This window comes from Erigeron canadensis, chromosome 2, assembly GCF_010389155.1.
Source record: "Erigeron canadensis isolate Cc75 chromosome 2, C_canadensis_v1, whole genome shotgun sequence".
In the NCBI taxonomy this organism is placed as follows: Eukaryota; Viridiplantae; Streptophyta; class Magnoliopsida; order Asterales; family Asteraceae; genus Erigeron; species Erigeron canadensis.
The window spans coordinates 41,342,352-41,352,559 of record NC_057762.1 but is presented as its reverse complement, the minus strand read 5'-3'; the positions used below and the strand labels follow the sequence as shown (position 1 = coordinate 41,352,559).

At 33.6% G+C, this 10,208-nt stretch overlaps 1 non-coding gene across 1 annotated transcript; it reads left to right on the top strand.

Annotated features, from left to right (window-relative positions):
• The first annotated feature begins 1,733 nt into the window (after window positions 1-1,733).
• Window positions 1,734-1,814, top strand: TRNAL-CAG. Its single transcript has one exon. It is a non-coding gene; the product is annotated as a tRNA-Leu (tRNA).
• The last annotated feature ends 8,394 nt before the right edge of the window (window positions 1,815-10,208 follow it).

The window sequence follows — 10,208 nt, the reverse complement described above, 5'->3', positions numbered from 1 at the left end:
GTCACCCGTACCGTAGCAAACCATCACCATCTCTTGGATTACCGCGCATCAAATCCATACGATTCCCATATGTGTCCTTTAACAATCAGCTTAGAACGGATGAGCGCCTCTGGCCCATACCATATCCACCCGAAAATGAACCTAATTCTCGCCGGAAAGTTAATTTACACATGTGTAAGTCTCGCCTGAGATGGTCGCCGTCGCTAGAGGATCATGGTGGTGGTCGGAGATGATCATGGTAGTGGTGGTGTTGGTCGGAGATGGAAGGAACAAGTATGTGTAACTTAACTTACACATATACTTTTTGTACTTTTTTAAATGTTTGTACTATAAATAACCCACCCCTATTAACATATATACAAATTATAAGTAATAAATATAAATGTAATATGATATAGATATAAAATAAATTATATTATATTTTGCTTGGTTCGGTTCAGTTTGGTTTTTGATTGGTTTTTTGGTATATGAAACCGAAACCCAAACCGATCCGTTTGGTTTTTAGAAAACAAAAACCAAACCAATAGATTTCGTTCGGTTTTCAGTTTTCGGTTCGGTTTTGTCGGGTTTTTTTCGGTTTTTGTTTTTTCGGTTCGGTTTTTGCTCACCCCTAAATTAGGTAATGACGTAATGTGTCATATTGATATATAGGGAATGCGACAAGACTAGCTAATTTTTGACTGTTTTGAAAGTTTATGACAATGCTAAAATTCTTCAATGCAAAGCCGGCAGACTGAGAGGCAAGCCATCATTTTGGGCCCCCATATTTTTGAAGTCTCTATATTTTGTTATAGTGGGCTTAAATGCATTTTACATATTTGGGCTAATACCATTATTAGAAAACGAAGCGGCTATTGCTATTGTAGTAATAAATCCAATAACTCTTGCCTCTTGATAATAAGTAATAATTAGCCTGATAATAAGTAATAATTAGTCGCTCATAATGGTTTCATTTTAATTGGGATCAAACTGAAGTCTTCACAGTAGCAGGTTTCATAGCATCTCTTTCAGAACAACATGTTGAGTCACGTACTTTTTTTTGTTTTTTACTTTAATTTGTATGCTAGTAAACTAGGTCCCCAAATTTTATTTCGCTTAAGGGCACCAAAAAGCTTAAGTCGGCATTGCTAATATGACCAAACTTAACTTGCACTATACAATGAGTAAGGACGCATAGTAGCACAAACCGCAAAGAACGTCTTTAGATTAGTGGCGTTTCACCATTTTTAATGGATGGAAGTAGATATATCCAAACTAAAACATTTAGTTTGAAATAGCCGTCGAATCAAGTACCAGCTCCATGCCTCCATGGTTTAGAGTCTTTAAACTATGAGTGGAACTGTGGAAGTAGTAGTAAGGGCAGGTTGTTAATAGAATTAATAGTTTTACTCTATTCGTTAACATCTTAACATATACATAGTCTCTTGTCGATTGCATGTATCATAATTTAGTTGGTTTAAATTATATTAATAGAATTAAAATGTAATTTACTTATAAATAAGTTGACGATTTAATTATTATGGAATAATAGTACAAGTATAGAATTTTGATGAGACATATACAAATGATATAGGATTCGTGTCAAAGTGGTCACTACAATATGATCAATGCTCTCACTAGATTTTTAAAGTTTGGAATATATCTTAAACCCATAACCGGTAATATAAAGCTTGTTATTTATATGACGATTAGTATATTATTGAATTTTTAAGATTGTGAGAAATTTGCAAAAAGTCAAGATGGCCGAGTTGGTCTAAGGCGCCAGTTTCAGGTACTGGTCCGAAAGGGCATGGGTTCGAATCCCATTCTTGACATTATTTTTTACTTTATTATTGAAATAATTTGTAATTCAGCTCTCATGACCAAAATAAAAACCCAAAGAGAAGATACGAAAAAAATAACATATGATCTGTCAATCTCTCCTCAGCTAACTCACAGTACCAACAAACGATACACCACCATATGCAAGGTAGCAGTCCTCCTGTTATTTAATAATTAACCTAGTACGTCGTCCCTTAGTATTCAGTCGGTCTTAATGAGGGATCCATGGGTATAAAAAAATTGATCTCTTTTCTTGATTTTTAAAACAAAAAAAACCGTCAATTACATATTTTTTTTACTTAATAAATACAGACATTATTTATACATTCAGCCACTTAATACATTCAACACTTAATGACTAAAAAACAATGCTAGCAAAGAGGTTCTATTGGGCTTGGCGTTATTGTTCTATAGGCTGCATTCTTGAGTTTTTTTTTAAAGGAAAAGAAATGAAAAGATAAGAAAAATCACCTTTTCGCATTTTTGAGTTTTTTTTCAAAAGAAAAGAAAGTGAAGGGAAGGAAAAATCAAGGTTTTTTCCCCCAAAAGTTTTCTGGCCATTTGGTCTAATTTGGAAGGAAACTCGTGGAAGTGGTGGTTGCAGGTGGTAGTTGCAGGTTTCCGGTGGTGGTTGCGTTGCAGGGGGTGGTTGCAGGTTTCCGGTGGCTGTTGCAGGTGGTGGTTGCAGGTTTCCGGTGGTGGTTGCGTGGAAGGGGTGGTTGCAAGTGGAAAGGGTGGTTTCCGGCGGTGGTTGGAGGTTTCCGGCGATTGTTTCGATTATTTTTCTTTCACTTTCCTTTCAAACTTAAGAATGACTTTTATAAATCTAATCTTCTATCCTTTTTTTCCCTATCCAATCTTCCACTTTTTTTTCTTTTAAAAAAAACTCAAGAATACACTCTTACACTTCTAGCTAACTTTTAGCCCCTCAAAGTTCTTTTGATGGAAGAAATCTTATTTCAATAGATCCCTTATCCAGTTATCCAGATATCATCCCTATGTATCATATCTTTGTTAGTTTTCACCTTTTAAGTCAATTAACATATTAAGTTCCAATCCATAAACTTCAGGCAAAAAATGAAGAATAAAAAGAGAGCTAAAAAAATGTAAAAATCTGAAAAGTCAGTTGAATCGATATTTATTAGCGTGCATGATTATTACGTATTACAAGCAATTTATAATAAATTATTTACGTTAATTGTGAAAAAGTTTATCCTATCTTGAAAAACTCTTTTTTTTTTCTATCATGATTAAATATTAATGGCACATTTTTATGTGTTTAACTGCATGAAAAGATATCAAAATAATTTGTGACGAATTATTTTTCAGGCATGAACAGACTTATATATATATGTACATATAGCACCGTATGTTATCAAATAAAGAAGCAAAAATGTCTACTAACATAATATATATTGAAAATGTTGGATGTGCTAATTATTTGATAGACTTATAAACATAACAAAAAATTTGTTCCACCTCTCAATGATCAAACAATTAACTTTTATTCATATTAAAACTATAATTATTATTTGTAGTTTTTTAAAATTATCTTGTGCCACCTCTCAATGATTACAATGAAAGACATTATATACGAACCAAAGAATTCAAGATGCGATGCTTCCCGAAGTCTATGTCACAACAAAAAAAGACAAAAAACTAAATGGACAACGCGACACCCTTAAGACGTTAACAAAAACTTAGGTATGAACTCATTTACGTAATTCTAGCCGAAATAGCCAATTATAGACTATAAATTGATGGGCAACTTATAGAAGAGGTAACATAGCTATACGAATCTTCTAATCCAGAGAAGTTAAAATGAGACCGAACAGAAGATAGTTCAACTTGAGTTGAAAAATTAAATGTTCATTGCGAAAAAATTAGGGAAAGAAAACGGACTTAATATAACTATAAAAAGTATCTAATCATGAGACACGATAAGAAAAACGATATGATATTCGATCTCTTTGTTTTACTTAATATCTATACATGTAATTGATCGTTTTATTTAATTATTTTTACACTTTTGTTTGAAAATAGTGAATCACTCACGAATTACGGTAAGTGTAACATACATTATTTTTAAATGGATCGACACTAGAGAGTCCATTCGCAGAATAAGTCCTCAACTTAATGTCCTCATGAGTTAACTTTTGTCACTCTAAAATGTAGAGAGAAAAACTCTCACAAACACACGATAGTTGGTAGTCCAACTGGTTAGAGGCATTCAAGGTTTTACCCAAGGTCTTGAGTTTGATCATTAGGGATGACAAATTTTGGGGTTTTTTCCTCCGAATACTTATAATGGCCCATGGTCAACATCTCGTTGTCTACGGTACGTGCAAGGCTTCACCATTATACGGTGAAGTTTCCCTGATGTCGCATACCGAATGAATGTTCGGGAAAAAAAATACTTGTGTTCACCTAGATATGTCAATTTCATAATTGATATATTTTAAATAATTGACATATTTTAAATTAACAGTAGATTTTGTTTTTTTTATTCTTTTAAAAGGTAAGATTGTATGTATAGTGCATGTTAAAAATATATTAGTACTACGTATAAAACATTTAAATATCTTGTAACACCCCAACAAGGCGGAATCATGGGGTATCACAAGAAAAACACAGCACGACATAGAAATTATCTAGAGTAAACTAAATGCATAAAAGGATCAAGTAAATCCATACGAACCATTTAGTAGTGCAAGCAACCGGATCACATCTAAGCATAAACCCTAATCTGGAATAATGAATCACGAATCCAAGAAGTCCAAGTCCAAATCCAATTCTAGCAAAATCAGGCAATCAATCATCCAATACATCTTTGAGCTAACCTGTCACCTGAAAAGTGTATTAACACGCGTCAACATAAAGTTGGTGAGTTCGTAGGGACAAGTAACAGGAAATAAGTATGTCGGGATAACAACCGTTAACGATATACGAGGATTAGAATACTTAATCACGTTCCAAGGAAACCCTAAAAGGTTTCACGTTATCACAAATCAATACAAGTCAACGTTTACGTTCAATTATAGTTATAATGGCACAACTTACATAATAAATAATGCGTGATAAACCGACACGACTTATATGATAAACAATGCGTATAATACGTTTCAGACACGACTTACTTATATTTCAAATGCGTAAACTACGTCCAGGCACGACTTACATATATTTTAAATGCGTAAAATACGTTCCAGGCACGACTTACATATATTTCAAATGCGTAATATCACGGCACGACTTACATATATTTCAAATGCGTAATATCAACGTTACGTTACAACTAAGCATTCATATTCAATATACATGTTAAACAATATCGTTAATAGCAAAGTTATGCCACAAATCGTGGGCTTATCGCTATGCCATCAACATGGACTTAATCGTTATCACAATCACAAATCTATAATATGTTAAGGGGGAAAATGTTATCATGCGAGATCCTATGTCCCGATCCTTATCAAAACGTTTTCCATCAATCAACAACACAATGCACATACACTTCTTACGATTCTAATTTCAAGGAATCATTGATGCTTATATACAGGGTCACCCGCAGCCTTCCCACCACATCTCCTATTCATTGAAAGTATAACCGTCTTCCATGTATGTACAACTACCCAAATCACAACAAGTATTCATAAACGGAAGCATAATTAACCGAGCAACAAGTTAATAAGTTAATCAAACAATCAATCAATCGATTAAACGACAATAACAAGCACGTACACTTTTCAGCCCGAATCTCAATTGAGTAGGGAGGGTTTACGAAACTCACCTTGATTGGATATGCAAGCTAAGTACAAGTTATAATCGAGTTATAACGTCCAACAATCGCTTAGCGTACACCACCTATAAACATATACATTACAAATCACGTGTTAAACCCTACATAGGTTCTAGAAGAGAAAATCAACCTTAGAGGACAATTGGGACTTAACTCGGTTACGTCACAACCCTAAAGTGTCTTATTGGTTCAACCGAATATGAACAAGGACACTTTATCACATCATTTTTGAAAATGGCAGTGGATTCAAGCTATAAGGATTATATCATGATAAAGTAGACTCTCCCACGATTCCAACGATAGGTCATACGCCTAAAACGGACTTACGGATCAAAAGTTATAAGTGTTTGAAATTGACATGTGACCAGAAAAATGTCACTGCACCGCAGTGGGGTCTGACCCTTCCCACTGCGCCGCTGTGAGAAGAATCTGCACCCAACAACAGCCGTTCATCACCATAAATGACCCAAAAACACCCATTTTGACCCCATAGTCGACCATGGAAGGTTCAAGACATGTTTTGAAGCACAAACCAACATCATTTGACATAAACAAACAAAACCCTATCATAGATTCGATTCATAACATCATACAAATCTGGATTCACCTTAAATTCAACCAAAACCCTAATGAAACCCTAAATCGACCCAAATTCATTTAGATCCAACACAAGGAAGTTATCTACTAATTAAAAGGAACATTTTGAGCTAAAGATTACTTACCAATTCGTCCTGGAGCTTCAAATCCGTTTTTGGAGTTCTTGAGAAGAATGAACATGTTTATAACCCAAATTTCTTGAAGTTTTGCAAGAGATTATTGTTATACTTTGATTCACTAACACTTTTGTTACTACTACAAGTTGAAATCCGGATTTTTAAAGAAGAAAAGAAGGAGATGATGATAAAAAGGGGTGTTTGGTCTTGCTTTGAAAGAAAGAGAGAAAAGAGATAGAATAGAAAGAGAGTTGTGAAAGAATGAATGAGTGGAGGGTGTGAGGTGGGGGTTGGGGGCCGGCCTAGAGAGGTCCAAAAGTGGCTCCCGCTCCGCTAATTTCGACAAATAGCTATTCGTTAATCATTTAAATGCCAAAACGAATCCGTTAACACATTTAAACTCAACGTTACGTTAAAACATGTCAAAATGTTCCGGAATTTATCATTTAATCATACCTTAAATTTCGTTTCGTTACAAGTCAACATAGGTCAAAAGTCGCAAATGTTACATATCTAAAAACTTAACTGTATACATACGGACAAAATTCTAAATACTTGTACAAATTTCTTGTTTATCAATTATTCTATCATTTTCTTTACGTATCTACTATGGATATTTTTAACTCAATAACAACGATCAACAAATTTACAAATCTATTTGGGTTATGGTATGAATCCATCTTGCCAACAATGGGTAAGGTTTGAATATAAAAGGGTTATCAATCATATGTTCATATCTTATATACGTACATTAGCAGGACTTCAAATTCACACTTAAAGAAGCTAGGATTATAAAGGACTCACATAGTCACATGTTAAATACTACCGTGTTTGATGCATCTATTGTTGTCGGTATATATTTATAATATGAACTAAAGAGATTGGATTATACAGTCGGTAAGGATGTTATATATGTCTCCACTTTGATTTTGCCAAGCCCATGGAAGAAGGCAAAGAAAAAAGAACCGACGTTTAGACGTCAAATCCTTAATTAATTAACGAGCATGGTAACCGCGCAATGCAGCGGCGATGACAGTGACATTGATGTGGTGGTATCAACGGATGGTGACGATAATGACGACCGTTGGTGGCGGTAGATGCGTCAAGTGGTGTAAGTATTTGATATAATGATATCTGATTTAAAAGAGTAGTGGATATCTTTTTGAAGATAATGAAATGATTGTGTAAGTTAACTCGTTAAAAGTAAAATGTTAATTTCGCATGCCTCAAAAATCTTAACTTTTCAACATGGAGGTATAATGTTTATATAGTAATATAAAAATATAGATATGTTAATACCTATAATATAGCTCTAATATGAATGGCACTAAAAAAAAATAATAATAATTTTAGGATTGTTACCTTTTGTATATATGTGAACATTAGTGAAGTTCAACACTACCTAAATAAGGATAAAATGGTATGAACAAGAAAAACCTTATGCATCATACTATCATAGTACAAAACTACAAAGGTAACATATATGTGAGTGGCCCATTCTCACTTTGGTTTGACTTTTATCATGTAATTGGCCCCAATAATTAACAGATTAGTCCCGCACGTAAAAGTCAACAACAATTTTAAATGAAAACTCAAGGGACCGCAATTGGGCCCTATACGTGTCAAACATCCACGTGACTGATGCCAGATGTCACCATTTTGTTCAATCGTAGTGCTTGTATTTAAAGCCCATTTCAATTAAGTGGACCAGGCCCGGCAACATCAATCTTAATAAAATAAAAAATGGCTTTTTGGATTGGTAACGTGGGCCCTTTTGTAGGCTACGTAGAAGGCCCAATAACTATGAGGAATATGAAGCTTTAAGTTCATTCTTCACCGCACAGGTGTTAACTTGACACGTGGCGGGTTGTGATTGATCCGGTGGCCCACTCTCACTATTGATATCGATGTCGTGTTTGTATGGCTTGATGGAAAAATTATTATTGCTATATATCACTCCAGGCTATCGTGGCCCAATCAGTGACTACTCGTTTTAATGTACTTGTACCATATATGCCGGTTGTGATATGATTTCTTATTCACCTTTATCCAAACTTTAATACACTTATGATGATTCAATCAAAATCTTAGCATGATTGTAAATGGTTTTTGTAAATACTTGTTGGAAGTAACTAGACAAGTGTCTCTTTAATTAATTGATTCACTTGGTTCCATGCATTTTTTTTACATCGATTTTTATAAAATAAGTCATATATTGTTTTCAATGGATCTAACATTAGCATTTTTGAAAATGGCAGTGTTGTGTCCATTTCCTTAAATAGGTAGATTAAGTAACTTAATCGAGTTTGGTTAAAACTTATATTCTTAAATATTGACATCCGTATCAACTTTATCTTGTAACTCAATTGTAAGAGACAAAACGCGGCCGAATCAACATAAGCAGGCTTCAATTGCTACGTGAACCAATGGGGCCTTAATTAGTCTATTAGTTTAGGAGTTTTCCGTTAATTTGTCTAGGAAGTTATGGATTTGAACTTTGTTGTGAATGGGACTTTTGGAATGCTCTATATCGAAAACATAGGATAGTAACCCTTTTAAGGCATCTCCTTAGATTCGAACTTGGATGAGCCTCACCAATATTCAGGGGGTGTACCGGTCCTTGTTGTAGGGTTCAATACCCGTTGTAGTCATAGTGTTAGCTAAATTGTTAGTATCATTATTGTAGTCGTTTAAACTGTTAAAAAACAATCATTAATTGTTCAAAGATATAGTGGTTGTGCAATGTATATCACAGTCGATCAATTACAATTTAATTAGACATTTACATATTCAAATTGCACTAATATCTTAATTGAATGATTATTATTGATTTCTTTTGAAAAATTTGCAAAGTCAACGTCAATAATCAATATATTGAGTTCAATCCAAATGATTAACGTACTACAGAGTAGTAATACTAGCTAGCAATTAAGTGACCGAATTCAATTGGAAAAGTATTGGTGTGAAAGATAATAAAATCAACTTTCGATCGATCATTAAAGATTCCAACTTGAACTTCAAGTTCATTATAGATATATTCATGCAAAATTGTGACGCGAACATAGAAGTACGTACGTTGTCCATATCAAATTTACATTATTTCGAATAGTACTTCTCATGAAAAGATTCTCAAATCAATATGAGCGATCGAGGTGAGATCAGAATGATGAATATAGTAAAATTGCCCGGATTACATTTTACTATCGATCTTATAACTTGTCATCTTTGTGTTTGATCTCCTTTTCATCCTAGCTACCTTGTAGATGCTATCTGCGATTTTATTGATGTTTTAGCTAGTTAAAATTCTATTCTATTTTTCCTATATATTTCAAAATATGGGTTATATTCCTATTTTTCCTATCTTATTATTATTGTCACTTTTTTTTTAAATGACAGATTAATTTGGATCAATTACAATTTATTTGTCATATATTTGCACATAGATTTTTTCTTACGATTTAAAAGGGACGGTGTCTAATTAATATATTCAAGGTCTCAAGGATATATGGACTCTCTCTCTCTATATATATATATATATTGCGTCATAAGGAATTGAAAACCTCAACAAACCTTGACTATATTTTTCTAAAAAGACAACCAAAGTAGACTCGGCTTTCTTCGCAAGCAGATTAAGGCTCGGTAATTAATGTGTATCAAACAACAAGGCCAGAAATCATGATACAAAGCCACAAATTAATGAAAATGCTAACTTTGTGACAACTATGGTTTTGTTAATTAAGCACGGAAACTTGGGAACATTTTGAGTATAAATTTGTTATAAAAAAAAAAAGAAGAAGGAAGAAGTCCCTTTTTAAATAGTAAGACTTAATGTCACAAGATATATATATAGTACTCGAAGCATTATATAATTTCAA